Below are 16472 nucleotides of genomic sequence, written 5' to 3'. Positions count from 1 at the left end.
AGCTGTACCTCTGCCCCTACTGCGACCTCGGCCTCTCGCAGCCCCGACTGGTGGTACTGGTGGTTGTCCATCCTGTCCCGTAGTATGTGTCATCACCATCTGTGAGAGAATAGAACAACAGAAGTTTAATTACCAAAATCAAAAGATTCGCACGACAAGAATTCAAGAATGTGGAATTTCCTAAGGGTTCGGCAGCCTCTCGAAGATAAGTAGAGACGACTCCGTACTGATCCGCAAGACTCTACTAAACCTGCTCATGACTCGTGAGACCTATGTAACCTAGGCTCTGATACCAACTTGTCACGACCCAAATCTTAACCTGTCGTGATGGCGCCTATCGATGGTACTAGGCAAACCGTCATTTCCAAATACTCCAAATATTTAAAAGAAAAATAAATCAAGACATTTGAAATAGGCAAAATTTTCATAAACAAGGGGGTAAAATCCAAAACACAAGTGCGGAAATAGCTCCCAATATCGGAGTGTCACTAAGCCACGAGCATCTATACATAATCAGTCTAAAAATGAAATGACTGTAACAGTTTGGATCCATATACAATGAAAGAAAGGATAAGGAAGGAGAAACAAGAACTGCGAATGCCAGGCAGCTACCTCAGTATCTCCAACGGTCAGCTACGCGAAATATCAACACTCTCCACGTCCAAAAACTCTTGGATCTACACATGAAGTGCAGGGTATAGCGTGAGTACAAGCAACTCAGTAAGTAACAATAATAAATAAGGAACTGAAAGATAGTGACGAGCTACACATGTATAATTCATTTTCAGTAGTCTCAACAAGAAAAGTATACATGCTTTCAAATCCGGCAAATTAAGTCAAATCAGTTTATTCGTGCCAAATTTAAGTAAAAACCAGATTAAAGTATCCTTCAAGAGTTTTCCAAAATCAGTGATATATGGCAACTATGTGGAACAACAATGAAATCATATACAGTCTCTCAGGGGCAACAATCACTCAGTCCTCCCATTCACTCCAACCTCACAATCACTCATTCCTCACAGCCACTCATTCCTCACAATCACTCAGCACTTAGCACTCAGCACTCGCACTCAGTAGGCACCTATGCTCACTGGGGGTTTGTACAAACTCCGGAAGGGCTCCTTCAGTCCAAGCGCTATATCGAGCCAAATCATAGCATAAATCAATGAAAACATGTTGCGGTGTGCAACCTGATCCCATAAATATCCTCACAATCAGGCCCTCGGCTTCACTTAGTCAGCAATCTCTCCAGTCTCTCGGGCTCTCAAAAATCAGGAAAATCAGTCCAAACAGCAATAATATGATGTATCAACAAGAATAATAGAGACTGAGATATGATATGCGAATAAAACTGAGACTAGGTACAAATAGCATTTAGCAGGTAATTCAACATGTAACACGGCCTCTTTGGGTTCCAACAGTACCAACACATAGCCTAATTATGGTCTCTAACATGATTCACAGTTAAATTTATATAACACATGAAGAGCATATAGCTAACAAAAAGTTTATTCAACTTCTCAGTTTCACAGAATGGACCAAGTCACAATTCCCACGGTGCACGCCCACACGCCCATCACCTAGCATATGCGTGACCTACAAAACAATCATATAACACCAAAATTCGTGATTTCATACCCTCAGGACCATATTTAAAACTGTTACTTATCTCAATCCGAGCAAAACTCTTCTCCAATATGCCTTTGTCTCGCGAATCGGCCTCTAAACGTCTCGAATCTAGTCACAAGCAGTACAACACAATCAATACGGACTAAAGGAATCAACTCCATAAGAAAAATACGAAATTATAAGCCAAAATCTGAAATTGGTCAAAAGCTGGCCCCGGACCCATGTCTCAAAATCCAACAAAAGTCACAAAACCCGAAAGCCCATTCACTCACGAGTAAAACCATGCCAAATTAATCAAAATCCGACATCAAATGACCATTCAATTCCCCAAAATTAACTCTCAAAATTCCTAACCTCAAACCCCCAAATATCACCTCAAAAACACACCAATTAGGTGGAAAATCGGCGGGGAAACATCATTATTGATGAAAAAATGAATGCAAGGAGCTTACCTCATTAATCTCTTCAAAAACCCTCTCAAAAACCTCCAAAGTCCGAGCACAAAATGATGAAAATGGTAAAAAATCTCGAAGTCTCGCATTTATAGGTTCTTCCCAGAGCCAGCTTCTGCGTCTAATTCCGCACCTGCGTCCCTTTTTCTGCTCCAGCGGACTCGCTTATGCGAGACAAATCTCCGCTTCTGCGGAGTCAAGCTTCAAGGCCAAATCAGTTTATGCAGCCCTTCTACCGCATCTGCGGTCACGCAGATGCACGAAAACCCTCCCACCTGCGACCTTCTGCTGCATCACTCCTTGGCCGCTTCTGCGGGCACGCACCTGCGGTTCCCACTTCGCAGATGCGATTACAACAGCAGTGGAAAACCTTTAGCAAGCTTACAACTTCAAAACTTCATCAGTTAATCACCCGAAATCAACCCGAGGCCCCCGGGACCTCAACCAAATATTCCAACACGTCTTAAAACATCGTGCGAACTTAGTTGAATAAAAAATTTCACCTCAAAAAATGTCAAAAACATGAATTCCACACGGATTCAAGCCTAATGAACTTTGCAATTTTCAAATTCTATAAACGACATCGAAACCTATCAAACCATGTCCGATTGAACTCAAATTTTGTACACAAGTCACAAATGACATTATGAACCCACTACAACTTCCGGAATTCCAATCCGACCTCGATATCAAAAAGTCCACTCCGGGTCAAACTTCCCAAAAATTCAACTTTTGCCATTTCAAGCCTAATTCCACTACGGACCTCCAAATCATAATCCGGACATGCTCCTAAGTCAAAAATCACCTAACGGAGCTAACAAAACCATCAAAATTCAAATCCGAGGTCGTTTATACATAAGTCAACATCTGATCGACTTTTCCAACTTAAGCTTTCAATTATGAGACTAAGTGTCTCAATTCACTCTGAAATATCTCCGGGCCCGAACTAACCAACCCGATAAGTCATAAAATAACAGTGTAACACAAAAATGAGCAGAAAAGGGGAACGGGGCTACAACTCTCGAAATGACCGATTGGGTCGTTACAAAAAGGATCATAGCGATCATACTCTCTTTTTATTAACCTCAATTATGTTGTACTGCGAGTGTGAATTTGTACCTCTTCTAGGTGTTGGGTAAAACCACTTGCATCGGAAAAGTATGATCTTCTTAGTTGGCTAACCTGAATATGTCAATTCTAGAATCTCTTTGATCACACCATAATAATCATTTTTCCCATCCTGGTTGCCTTCACCACCTTTAACACACACCCCACTGTTATTATTTTTTTATACTTGGAGCATTTCTCGATGTGAAATTTATAACCATTCATAAAATACTTAGATATAATTATAACCGTAGGTGTAGGTCCCCAAGATATACCTTTCAAAAATTGATTAACGACGTTGTTTGTATTATTGACCTACATGTAGTGTTAAAAAAATCACAAGTGATAAAGTATATTCACAAGTGACTAAGTATGTATATTCACATATGAGCAAGTATGTAAGCTGCACTTACACACTCTTTAAACAACACCTCAAATGTTGAATATACAGCATCATGGACAAATTGACTCACGAAGTCACTGAGCGACACATTGATAATTTTTTTAGTTGTATCAACCTAATTAAATAATAGTCCATGTAAATTAATCTTATGTCAACACTTACTTAAGAAAGAGTTAAACTTCCGGACAATTTGCAATACATGATTTGAAGCTAATTTGTACTCCACACTACTTAGGCCCCTTTTTGATCTATCTTTAGAACCTCAGCCTGGTTGATTGAATATGGACATTAATGGATATAACAAATCATTTCCAATCACGATATTGTGCCGATTGGGCCTATTTCTAGCACATAGCACATGATTGTCGAAGTAGTAAGAACAAAAATGGGCAGCTTCCATTGCAAGATAGGCTTAGATCCTTCAATCGTATTCCTCTGTTTAACAAATCGTTTACACTTACCGATAGTCCTGCACATTATCATATTAGACGATAACAATAAAGAAAATTACAAGAATGAATCAAGGTTTGATCATTACCTCTCGAATGGATACATCCACCTGCATTGAAATAGCCCTCCAAGTTGCGCCTCGTGTACAAGGTTAATTGGAAGGTGTTCCATCACATCAAATAAATCACATGGAAAAATCCTTTCCAACTTATTACTGATTACAGGAATGTTCTGATTCATTTGAAATAAGTTTTCTTCCCTAGATGTGGTAGAACATAAGTCTTTGAAGAACAAACTTATCTTTGTGATTGGTTTTCAGATATTTTCAAACAAACCACAAAATGCGATAGGGATTAAAGTTTCCATGAAGATATGGCAGTCATGACTTTTCATATGAGTCAACTTTCCTTCAACCATATCGGCACGTTTTCTCAGGTTCGAAGCATAACCATCAGACATCTTTAGTTTCGTAACCCACTCACAAATTTGTCGTCTTTATTCCAAAGTGAATATGTAGCTGGCCTTGGACTTGAACACCTTACCATTATTCGCATGCTGCAAATGTAATTCAAGTTGCCTGCAATATTCTTGTAAGTCTAGTCTAGCATTCGGGTTATCTTTTGTCTTATTCTTATTATCCATCACTGTGTTGAAACAATTATCAAAATAGTTCTTCTCAATATGCATGACATAAAGATTGTGTCGGAGAAGATTATCCTTCCAATATGGCAACTCCCAAAATATGCTATATTTTTTCCAGTTATGTGTAACACCATATCTAGGGAATCTAAAAGGTGGAGCTTCGGTAACTTTAGTGAAGTTCTGAACCCTCTTCCAAATTTCCTCATCGGACAAAATTGGAATGTCAATTAAATATTTCAACACAAGTACCTATATTTTTTGTGTAGGTGTACATCATGAAATTGACAATGCTCTACTAGCCATCCTAGAGAAGGCATATGTTAGTCGAGTTTCTATACAGTTTTTATAAAATGCTACCTTCATCCAATAATAACTTCTTGATATATATGTATATATGTAATAGTAAAAAGGTGGAGGCTACAATTTCTTATAAAAAGGCTAAAACTTTAAGACATGAAATATCTGTAGTCATAGATGACTTCTAAATTATGTGTTAACATATTAAAAAGGAATTACTGTCAAGTTGATTACTTGAAATATTATAAGAATTGCATAATTGAATACGCTCGAATATTAATTTTGAAATTCATTTGCTAGCAATTTTCAATATGATTGTGCCTTGCAATGATAACAAATATCGGTTGAATAGGCTCATTATTCATCGCTTTGAGCTTGCGATTTTCCTCTTCAATTTATGTGCAACTTAGCGGACACTTATTATAGTATTTTTGAAATATTTTATACTTAGCAGAGGATACACGTGCGTTGCACGTATCCAGAAACTAGTATTATTATACATGGTGTAAGATATATAATATCCCTTTTAGACATCGAGTTTATCTTATATCTTATTACAAAATCTTAGTATATTTTAAGAAGTCTTACATATAAATATTCTTTTGCTAACATGTACATCGTATAATAACTTAAACTCAAACCGAATAATCCTTGACAACATAGGAATTGTGATCATAAAAAACGGAATAGAAAAATCATATTTATTTTATTTTCTAAAATTATAAAAAGAGAAAAAATACTTTTGCTGAAAATTTTGTTCACTCATCTGATTTAAAAAGAGTATAATTTTTTTTCCTTTTAAAATATGTATCTATCACTTTATAGAAAATGGCTACAACTTATTTAATAAGGTATCACTTAGTAGTAAAGTAAAACTACTTTCTTGCGTTTTGGAATAAGCTATTTGTGAAATAATTCCTGGGATCGAACTCTGTTTGATTTTGAAAAATAAAAATAACACTTTTATATTTGTTTAATATATTTGTATAAATATTTGATTTTAAAATACGATATGTGTATTACCAGTTGAGTCATATAACAAGGGTTTAAAATGATTTGACGTGCCAAAATTACCATTCCAAAAATTGGAGGAGTTCGTGTGTATTTTTGTCCATAGAGAGGATGACCCTGGCTGAATCGAAGAATAGCCTTTCGATTAACTATTTTATTTTGAAGACGGGGTTTTTTAGCTGCTCACAAATGCAGGACTTTTAAGTGGCGATTAATTCGTCGAAATCTGGTCTTTAAACCATTCGGAGAATGGGAAAATGGCAGTGGGTTTGGAGGTTTCCTTGAGAAGATTGGTTTCAGCATTTGCAAATCAAGCACTGGACTTTCTGGAGAGTTACTACCTATCTAGGAGGTAAACTTTCCTGCTTTTGCTGTTTCTTCTTGGTAATGTTTTTCCTTTTTAACTTTTTATTTTTGTTTTCATTGATCACAAGTAAGGGATTTTAATTTAGCTAATAGCTTAATGTTGTTCTTTATCCCTTTAGATTGGGAGGGGGGAGGGTGTGTGATGAATATATGTTTATGACTGACTTATAATGACGAATTTTCTTGTTAAGGAGACCAAGAATTAGCTTTGATATTTGCTACAATAACAATGTACGCTCATTTTCCTTTTCCTAGTTCATAGTTTGCGTTTCTGTTAGATTAGTAGACAATTTGAGATTCTTACTAATTACTACTTGAGTTATCTTAGTTAGGATATAAAGTGTGTCCGTCCTGCTTATGAAGGCTGAAAACTGCGATACATAATCCCACTTTATGTCCTAACTTCTAGAACTTCAGTATTCGTTAAATCAGTGTTCTTAAAAGCCTTCGCTTCGTTGCTAAAAGCGATGAAGCAGTTCTAGCTAGGGAGCATCGGTTCATAGGTGAAATCATACGCTTCAAACAATGACGCACACATTGATCCAAATGAGAAAATGTCACTAATGTGCATCATCGTGTATTGAATACTGAAATTAGTATTTTTAATTGTAATTTGATTGTTAAGTACTAAATTCTTATATGTTTGGTAGTTTTCAATTATGAATAAATTATGTGCTTCTCTTCAAAGAAACTCACGTGTTACTTCTTGCTTTTCGATTCAAGCCTCATGCACCTTGTCGCTTTTTGCTGTTAGAAACACTGCCTTAAATATACTTCTAATAACCGTCTTCTTAGACTACTACTAGAATCTTTTATATCCATTCCTTGCTGTTCAGGTTAGTCTCAGCATAATACTTAATAATGTGTCTTTTATAATAAACCAACTAAAATGACCCAAGGAAAACATCTGGAAATGTAAGTGTGCCAATAACGGCTAAAGTATTTAGTTTGGTATCACCTATGAGAACCCTCTACTTCCATTGTGTTCCATTCCTCCATGTACTTTAGGTCTACCTTGTCCCTTTAACACATTCATCAACATTGTGCATAATGCAATTCAGCTACTCAGAATTCATCTCGATTAATATCTAGCATCAGCTTGAAGATCCTAAGACTCAATATTATGTGCAATGATGGGTATTGCTCAGAGCGATTGACTGAGCTTTTAGTCTATTTCTTATCATCTAATCTCAGTCTTTACTTTCTTCTGTCCTTGCATAATGATTTGATGAAGGCTGCAGCCTGCAAATATTCATCAGATACTTGTCATTTACTTATTTTTGTTCTTCCCATAATGGCCGATAATGATTGCAAGGAGTGATCAGAATTGTGGTTACAACTATCATCTGTTATCTATAGTGCCTTCTAAAAAGTGTTTTTCTGTGCTTGGTGTGAAGTGCGATATTTGCTGAAGATTTCATTTGTTTCACCTTTTATTCTTGTGTTATCAGGATGTGACTGATAGAATTTAAATGCTTAGCCATCCTGTTAGCTCACATTTGTAGAAGTTCTTGATGAGAATTGTTTGACGGAGAAAGAAACTCCCTTTCTCCACCAATTGAACAGGATTGACAAATATTATCCTTGTCTAAGCAAGTTATTACTGATGATGACTATTTTTTGATAGAGATTCTATTCCATCAATGAAACAGGGTTGACAAACGCCATTCTTGCATTTGATTTCTTGGATATCGCTCTATTGTTCTCATTTTCCCTGAAACTTCTGCGTCATATGCTCCTGAAATGGAAGCTGCATCTCTTCGCCTGCCCTCGGTTCATGGTGGAATCCATTGAATACGTTGGTAAAGCACAAGATTACGGCCGAAAAGCAGAGGTGCACTGGCATTGTGTATGAAGACTTGCTTTTTGGAACCATGACAATTTCTAAGGCTCAAAACTACATATTGCAGAGATCATGCATCGGGAAGTGAATATACATTCTCCAAAGGATCCAATCCTAAATCAATGCAGAAGTTGATCAAGGTTTGCATCTCTTGTTATATAAATACATGTATTTGTGTATCATTTATAGTCTTGTTTGAAGGATACCTATGCCTTGTAGTGATCCTGCAGTCATTATACTCAGATTAAGATGTCTTGGGTAGGTTGAGGAAGGGCAATTGTATCTGAAGATTAGGTTTCTACCAGGACAGAGTAGTTGTTGCTGTAGGATTATCTCGGCTTGTGAATGTTCTCATTTAATGTTTGGTTAGAGGAACTCAAATCAAGTTCTCTAGCTTCCAATAAATGTGTCTCTCGTACTAAAAACATTTACAAATTATTACTCATAATTTTCATTACTCATTTCCCATCATTCTTTTTTCTGTTAACAAAAAGATAATAATGTCACTTAAAAGATGGTGCTTGAAGAAGCAAGCACTCATAGTTGGATTGGTATCACATTATTCATCTGAAAACGTTGTATGAAAAAATCACTGCAGTCTTTCTAATCTCTGAGCTATTCGCTCATCGTATCGCCGAATTTCGAATGCATTCTAATAATCTAATTCATTGGACTGCTTGTCAGATGTGAACTTTTATTCATTGGACTGTATCACATTTTAATACACTTATATTAGTTGACAGAATCAAGTGTTAATCGTCCAGTCTAGCGTGTACCTGGTTTACTATTTACTTTAATATATGCTATGGCATTCTTTTTCTGTTGTCATTTCTTGTTGTCTGAAAGGATTTCTTGTAAAACTGACATTCAAATGGTTGCATTCCCGTTTTGTAGTCTCTGCTTTTCAATTACTGCTTCTGAATGAAGTATCAAATGGAGTAAAATTTATCGCCTCTTGCTCTAAGCAGTTTTTGAGTGTCCAAAAAGGTAAGTATATTCTCTGGTTACATGATTATCAGACTTGAGATGCTAATATGGAAACTCAAGAAAAATGGGAAGACGACCAAAGTGCGTCAAACAATTGTAGAATTAGACCATCAATTTCCTGATTAAGGTCAGGTGTTCTTGTTGCTAAGAAATGCACACTGAATATGATGTAAGGTTTTTTAAATACTAGTCTCTCTGCACGTGTATACCATATTTATTTTTATACAACATACATACTAAAAATAGTATATGCATACATATTTGAAAAATATTTGATTTAGTTATAAGTTAAAATTTGAATATACTAATAGCTTGCATTCTCGCATAACCTTAAGACCTTTTATAAAGAAAGTCAATATGCACTCTCCGGCAAACTCTATCTCCATTCTTCTAGCCATCACCATCAATTAAACTTTAGTATCTTCCTTTTCAAATTTAATTGCTCCGACGATGTTGGAAAAATCATTCATTGATCAACTTTATTTTCTGTATATCCTTTAGTCATACAATATCAATAGCGCCTTGAAATAACTGTCTTCTCAAGGTTGATTGTTCTTTTTTGGAATATTCAAGTCTGGCTTTTTCTATTTTAATATACATGTTATGCACAAATTCTCCAGCTTCATCATATATAGTGTTCCAGTTAAAATCTCATAAATAAAAGGTTGAATGGGGAGTCATTTTTATGTACTTAATGAAATTAGGTAATCAAGTAAGATAAATTATGGGAAAAATATTCGATTTGTTATTTTTGAATAAAATATTAGAGATTAATTGCTTCCTCGGGTGACCATAGTCCTTTCTTTACATTAGCCTTATCACAACAAGAAGTTGTCCTTTTTCTACTCATTTAACTAAAACGGACTTAGATAAACACGTCATAAGTTCAACAAAGAACATTCATAAGTTGTGAAAGTAAACTAAAAAATTATTTAGATAAAGAGGAAGCGTGGAAGGAATTAATACATTTATCAAAATGATGGACTTTAGCGTTGCTTTGTCCCTCTATTTTCCTGAAATGACCGAGATAATAAAACATATTACTCCAATCTGTAAGATGTAATTGTCTATATTAATTTAACTTCAAGAATGCAACAAACTAAATGAGTAGAATGGGGACTTACAAAACTATCGGTAAATATAGGAGTGATTTCATCTTTTTCAAATATATATAGGATCTTGTCTGCAAGAGCAAGAAGCAGATAATAGCAAAGTTATAAGGCATATGAAAATATCCATATTCTAGAGCTATTTAGGTTACAGAAGATTTTACTATAATCATTTCGATACTTCATTGAAGTTGTCCTGTAATCGTGTTTTGTAATCGTATTTTACAGGAAGAAACATGGGATAAGTTTGAAAGATAGTTAAAGTAGAAAAGTCAAATATCAGTGAGATAAAAAAGAAAGGGGAAGACAATTGAAGTTCCAACCGAACTTACACGTGCAATCTATTGCTTTTCTAAAGAGTTATTTCAATAAATAATAATTAAAAAACGGTCATAAATAAATAAAGTACTTGTCTCAAGGAATATACAAATATAGGATTTGAACATCTATTGGGAATTATGTATCCAATATAATCATTTAAGTCTTTGGATCACATCTATCAAACTGGACACGAAGTAAGATAAACAGAATATCTTAATCATCAGCAGAAGAATCTTCAAACTCTCAGTTGTGATTACCACTATTCAAGGTCTAGGGACGTTAAGATATTAAAAAAAGCTTCACATACATACAAGAAAAGAAGGAAAAAGGAATAGTGAGAGTACATAGTAAAGAGTAACTACAGAATCAATGACGCAATAATTAGTATATTGGATCTGGGCAGAATAAGCTTTCGAGAATGTGATTTAATTATCAAAGTTTTACTTAAAGTATATGGATAGAATAAACAATTCAGTATATTATTGACTTTGTGGAAAATTTAATACTTAGAAGGTAATTAAACTAATAAGTATAGATGTTACGATGTTTCTCTCTATTACTGGAAGCTTGTCATGTGTGCATTTGCGTGAAAACAATTAATATAGAAGTTAAATTCACAAAGTACATCAATAACATCAGGAAACTAGTGGCAACAGAAACATAGAAAAATAAGGGTGTAAAAATTCAAACTTAATTAAACTCTAATTTCGCTGAAATAATTCAAACTCAATTAAACTCTAATAATCTCCAAATCATAACCAAATTTATACATACATGAAAAAATTTGCTAGTTAAATAGAAGTGAACTTACAATTCAATTTCGGCAGAGAAAAAATATCGCCAAGGATTTAGCCGGAATTGAAGGGATAGTAGCGTGACAAAAATCTGACTATCAAGTAAATTTGGAAAAAACTATAGGAAGAAGATGATTAAATGAAAGAGTATGACAATCTGGTGAAAAATTAAAGAAAATCGAAACTTGTTGTGTTATCAGAGAAAATCGAAGACAAGGAAAAAGTGCCATTTGGGTTCTGATTTTTGTAGATAGCCAAATAAAACGGTGCAACTCTTCGAAGATGATTGTTAGAAGGAGGCGTCTGTCCAAGAGGAAGTTTGAAGGCACGGGATCTTCAGACAGGCGTGTAGGTTTTTTTTAAAACATTTATTTACATTTTATGGGGTAGGGGTAATTTAGTAATTTAAGTTTTAAGTTTGGAGTTTCCTGTTTTTAATATAACTAGTATCTACGAACGTGCGTTGCACGTTAATAATGACACGTGATGATTTAAATATCATTTATATGAAGGAACAATAAAATATAATTAATGAGAGAAATTTTATGTTTAATAATACAACAATCATCTAAATGTCGAAAAATATTATTACATTAGCATAATACATGAATTTAAAATAAAAGAACATCATCAAAACTTACACAAATGATCAATTTTGTCATGTTTGTTGGATAATTATGTATTATAGTTTAAAAGTATTTAATGTGATGGTATCTTAACGAACACTTCTTTATGGACAATTATTTTTTTGTGTGTAGGTTTCCTCCTAATGCTTTGGGTTCTCTGTCTTAACCAGAATTCTTGTTGTCGATCTTGATATCCCTTTTGAAGGTGCAACATACAGTTGTTCGTGCAAGAAAACATATTGCGGTAAATATAGTCCAATATTTAGGATATTTGTCCTTGCGCTTTATTTATTATATTTGCAAAACATAAACATACTAAAAATTATTTTCACACAAATTTAAAAGGATATTCCTTAGTTTCGGAAGACGAAAGTTGAATTCAGGGATAAGAATATACTTAGAAGCACATTGACCAGTATCATAATTTTTGCGCGTTATTGTTAAAACTTCTACATACCATCTATGTGCTATTACATAAGCTATTCGGCGTATCTAAGTTTTTCAGTAGCATGATGGGCATATTTTTCTTCAAAATTAACCTATATACAATGGAAGATCAATTTTAACTTAGTCTATTATATATACGGTGAAACTAACATACGTAAGAAATAATAAACTTGACAAGAAACATGTACAGTAAAAGGCCATTTGGTATTAAAGTATTTAAATATTCTTCTTGGTAGTAATTATTGGTATCATTTTCGGTTGAGTCAAAATGTCACGACTCAAAATCCCACCATAGGCGTCGTGATGACACCTAATCTCTAAGACTAAGTAAGCCGATTTATATCACATTTTGCAGCCATATTTTTTTATGAAATAAGTAACCAAAACTAACAGCGAAATAAATATGAATATACAACCTCTCAAGACTGGTAATACTGAGTCACGAACTCTAACTGAATACATGGAATGATCACGATGACCGAATATACAATACTGTTTGATTAAAAATTAACAGTACAATGAAATGAAAGGACTCCAAAAAACTGCGACGAGCAAGCATCTCTATCTTGAATCCTTACGATCCCTCTTTAACTCTGCTCAAGTCCGATATCTCCAATACCAGGTTCTGCACAAAAAATGTGTAGAAGTGTAGTATGAGTACACCACGGTCGGTACCCAGTAAGTATCAAGACTAACCTCAATGGAATAGAGACAAGGTACAGTCAAGACACTCACTAGTCTAATAACCTGTGCAGTATAGCATGCAAAAATAATAGAAAACAAATAGCAGTAATAGCAACATCAATCAACTAGTGATTTAAACAGCAAGGTAACAGGAACACCATAAATATTGCTCAAACGAGCAATAAACACAGGCACAACCAATTAACCAGGTCCTTCAGAATATACATCTTTTATCTAAGTTATTCAATAAAAATCTCTAGAATATAATTCTTTTCAATAAATATATTTCTGAATATAATTCTCTAGAGTAAATATCTTCCGAATATAATTCTTTCAAGTAAATATCTTCCGAATATAATTCTTTCAAGTAAATACCTTTCGAATAATTCTTTCAAGTAAATATCTTTCAAATATACTTCTTTCAAGTAAATATCTTTATAATATAATTATTTCAAATAAATATCTTTATAATATAATTCTTTCGAATAAAAGTCACCATGTGACGCCTCATTTAACTTTTCTGGCGTGAGGAATACATTCAACATATCACATCAACTGGCACGACAATAACTTCGTGCACTTAGCTCATTCTCACCCAATATATATATATATATATATATATATATATATATATATATATATATATATATATATATATATATATATATATATATATATATAATTCAAATCAATTGGCACGGTAACACCCTTCGTGAGTTTATATCTTCCTCACTGTGAATACATATAATAATACCAACTAGGTGGGAGAAATGCCAATAACAATAAAAGAAATAAAGTTGAGGCACACATGAAGCAACAACGACTACAAGTCACAAGAGAAATATAGGTGCACAATAACATCTCAAGATAAAGGCATGGATATATACACAACAAAACTATATCACAATATAATGTATGTCTCTCGCCCTCGCCTGCACGGAAACATCCTTCGTGCCATGAATATATGATAACATAAAAATAATTGCACGACATCACCCTTCGTGCTTTTACTCTCATCCTCACCTGATAATATAAATGAAATAGCACGGCATCACCCTTCGTGCTTTACACTCTCAATGGCACGGCATCACCCTTCGTGCTTTACACTCTCAAATGGCACGGCATCACCCTTCGTGCTTTATACTCTCAAATGGCACGGCATCACCCTTCGTGCTTTACACTTTCAAATGGCACAACATCACCCTTCGTGTTTTACACTCTTCCTTACCAAGCACATGTATATCATTAACAAGCAAGGTAGGAAGCATAAATAACATCAAGGAGAGTGTTTAAATCACAACACAATACAATAATTCATATCGCAATTTTCACTGACCACAACCAAATTCCAAATATACAGCAGACTCAATAAATTTGTCAACAAATAGCCCAAGGCTCCACACAACGTATAATAAACCTCAAAACAATCAACAGAGGTAAAAAAATACTCACTATAGGGCAACGCCTTAATTATTCCAAATTCTTGATATTTATATTAACTCCTCAATTTAAACTTATTAATAAATATTTACAGATAAGGGTTCCATCATGGATTTAATTCCAAGAAAATATCAAATCAATAAACACACAGAATTCACGTAAAATCCAAGTGACAATAACACTAAATTTATTATATAAAATACAAATTTGACAAATAAGGAACAAGGCGTGATAATTCAAGGATTTACTAATGCCAACAATTATCTAATTTAATACATAAGAATGCCTAAAACTTTAAACCAAGAAAATTTGTACATATAAGCCCGAGTACGTACTCGTCACCTCGCGTACATGGCTTCCAACTACACAATATCCACATAAGACTCAATGCCTAAAGGGTAATTCCACCACTCGAGGTTAGGCAAGATACTTACCTCTTTGAAGTTATGCCAATATTCCAAAAATCGTCTTCTTGCTTGAATTGACCTCTGGGCCGCTCAAATCTAACCAAATTAATTTTATAACTTCATTAAAATTCATCGAAAATAATTTCAGATAATAATATGTCGACTTAAAAATTATTCCAAAAAGTCAACAAAAGTTAACGCGGGGCCCGTCCCTCGGAACCCGATAAATATTTTATGAAATCCAAACACCCATTCCGATACGAGTTCAGCCATACCAATTTTATCGAATTCCAATAACAACTCGACCTCCAAATCTTAATTTTTTGTTTTCAAATCCCTAACTTCAAACCCCCGATTTACGCCTCAAAAATATGTAATTTAATTGGATTATTCGATGATAATTCAATATTATAGAGTAGAAATGATCACAAAGGGACTTACCTCATGTTTTCCCATGAAAACCTTGCTCAAAAATCGCCCAACCCGAGTTTGAAATGCCCAAAAATGGCAAAAGCTCGGAACCCCTCTGTTTTTGTATTGCCTAGGGGTTTTCGCATCCGCGGTGATTTCTTCGCACCTGCGGTAAATTTTTTGCACCCGCGGAAATTTTTTCGCACCCGCGGCCTTCGCATCCGCGGCAAATTTTTCGCACCCGTAGTGCCTGGCCAGCCCATGAATTTTCCGCTTCCGCGACTCATTTCTCACATCCGCGAACTCGGACTTGCGGCCCTTTTTCGCGCAGGTGCGATCATACGAGATGCCCAGCTGCTTCAACTCCTCCTCCAAATCCAAATTCGATCCGTTAGGCATCCAAACTCACCCGAGGCCCCCCCGGGACCCCAACCAAATATACCATCAAGTCCTAAAATATCATACAAACTTAGTCAAATTCTTAAATCACATCAGACAATATCAAAACGACGAATCGCACCTCAAATCAAAATCTATGAACTTTGAACTTTTAAATTCTTTATCTTGTGCCGAAACACATCAAATCAATTCGGAATGACTTCAAATTTTGCACACAAGTCATAAATGATATAACAGACCTATTCAAATTTTCAGAATCATATTCTGACCTCGATATCAAAAAGTCAACCCCCGTCAAACTTCCCAAAAATTAACTTTCGGCATTTCAAGATTAATTCCACTACAGACCTCCAAATATTTTTTTCTGACATGCTCCTAAGTCCAAAATCACCATACAGAGCTATTGACATCATTAAAATTTTATTCCGGACTCGTTTTCTCAAAAGTCAACTCTCCAGTCAACTCTTTCCATTTAAGTTTCAAATTAAGGATTGTTAGTTTAATTTAATTCCGAATCTTTAGTAAATCAAACTCGACCACACCCGCGGGTCATAATACATATTGTGAAGCTACTCGAGACCTTAAGTCATTGAACGGGACATAAATTCTTAAAACGACAAGTCGGGTCATTACATTCTCCACCTCTT

General features: G+C 34.8%; 2 long non-coding RNA genes across 3 annotated transcripts; one reads left to right on the top strand and one right to left on the bottom strand.

Moving 5' to 3' along the window:
• The first annotated feature begins 6023 nt into the window (after positions 1-6023).
• Positions 6024-9430, top strand: LOC104119508 (uncharacterized). 2 transcript variants are annotated; one of them, XR_004503250.2, is made up of 3 exons: positions 6037-6343; positions 8010-8340; positions 9095-9430. It is a non-coding gene; the product is annotated as an uncharacterized lncRNA (long non-coding RNA). The 2 variants fall into 2 exon arrangements; XR_004503249.2 differs by lacking the exon at positions 9095-9430 and having other exon boundaries at positions 6024-6343; positions 8010-8668.
• A 544-nt stretch (positions 9431-9974) lies between these two features.
• Positions 9975-11744, bottom strand: LOC104119509 (uncharacterized). The gene is made up of 3 exons (XR_691471.4): positions 11429-11744; positions 10312-10370; positions 9975-10200 (listed from the first exon to the last, which is right to left on the bottom strand). It is a non-coding gene; the product is annotated as an uncharacterized lncRNA (long non-coding RNA).
• Positions 11745-16472: the final 4728 nt, after the last annotated feature.

This window comes from Nicotiana tomentosiformis, chromosome 6 (assembly GCF_000390325.3).
Source record: "Nicotiana tomentosiformis chromosome 6, ASM39032v3, whole genome shotgun sequence".
NCBI lineage: Eukaryota > Viridiplantae > Streptophyta > Magnoliopsida > Solanales > Solanaceae > Nicotiana > Nicotiana tomentosiformis.
Note: the sequence above shows the minus strand (reverse complement) of the source record. Positions and strands in the feature narration are given on the sequence as shown.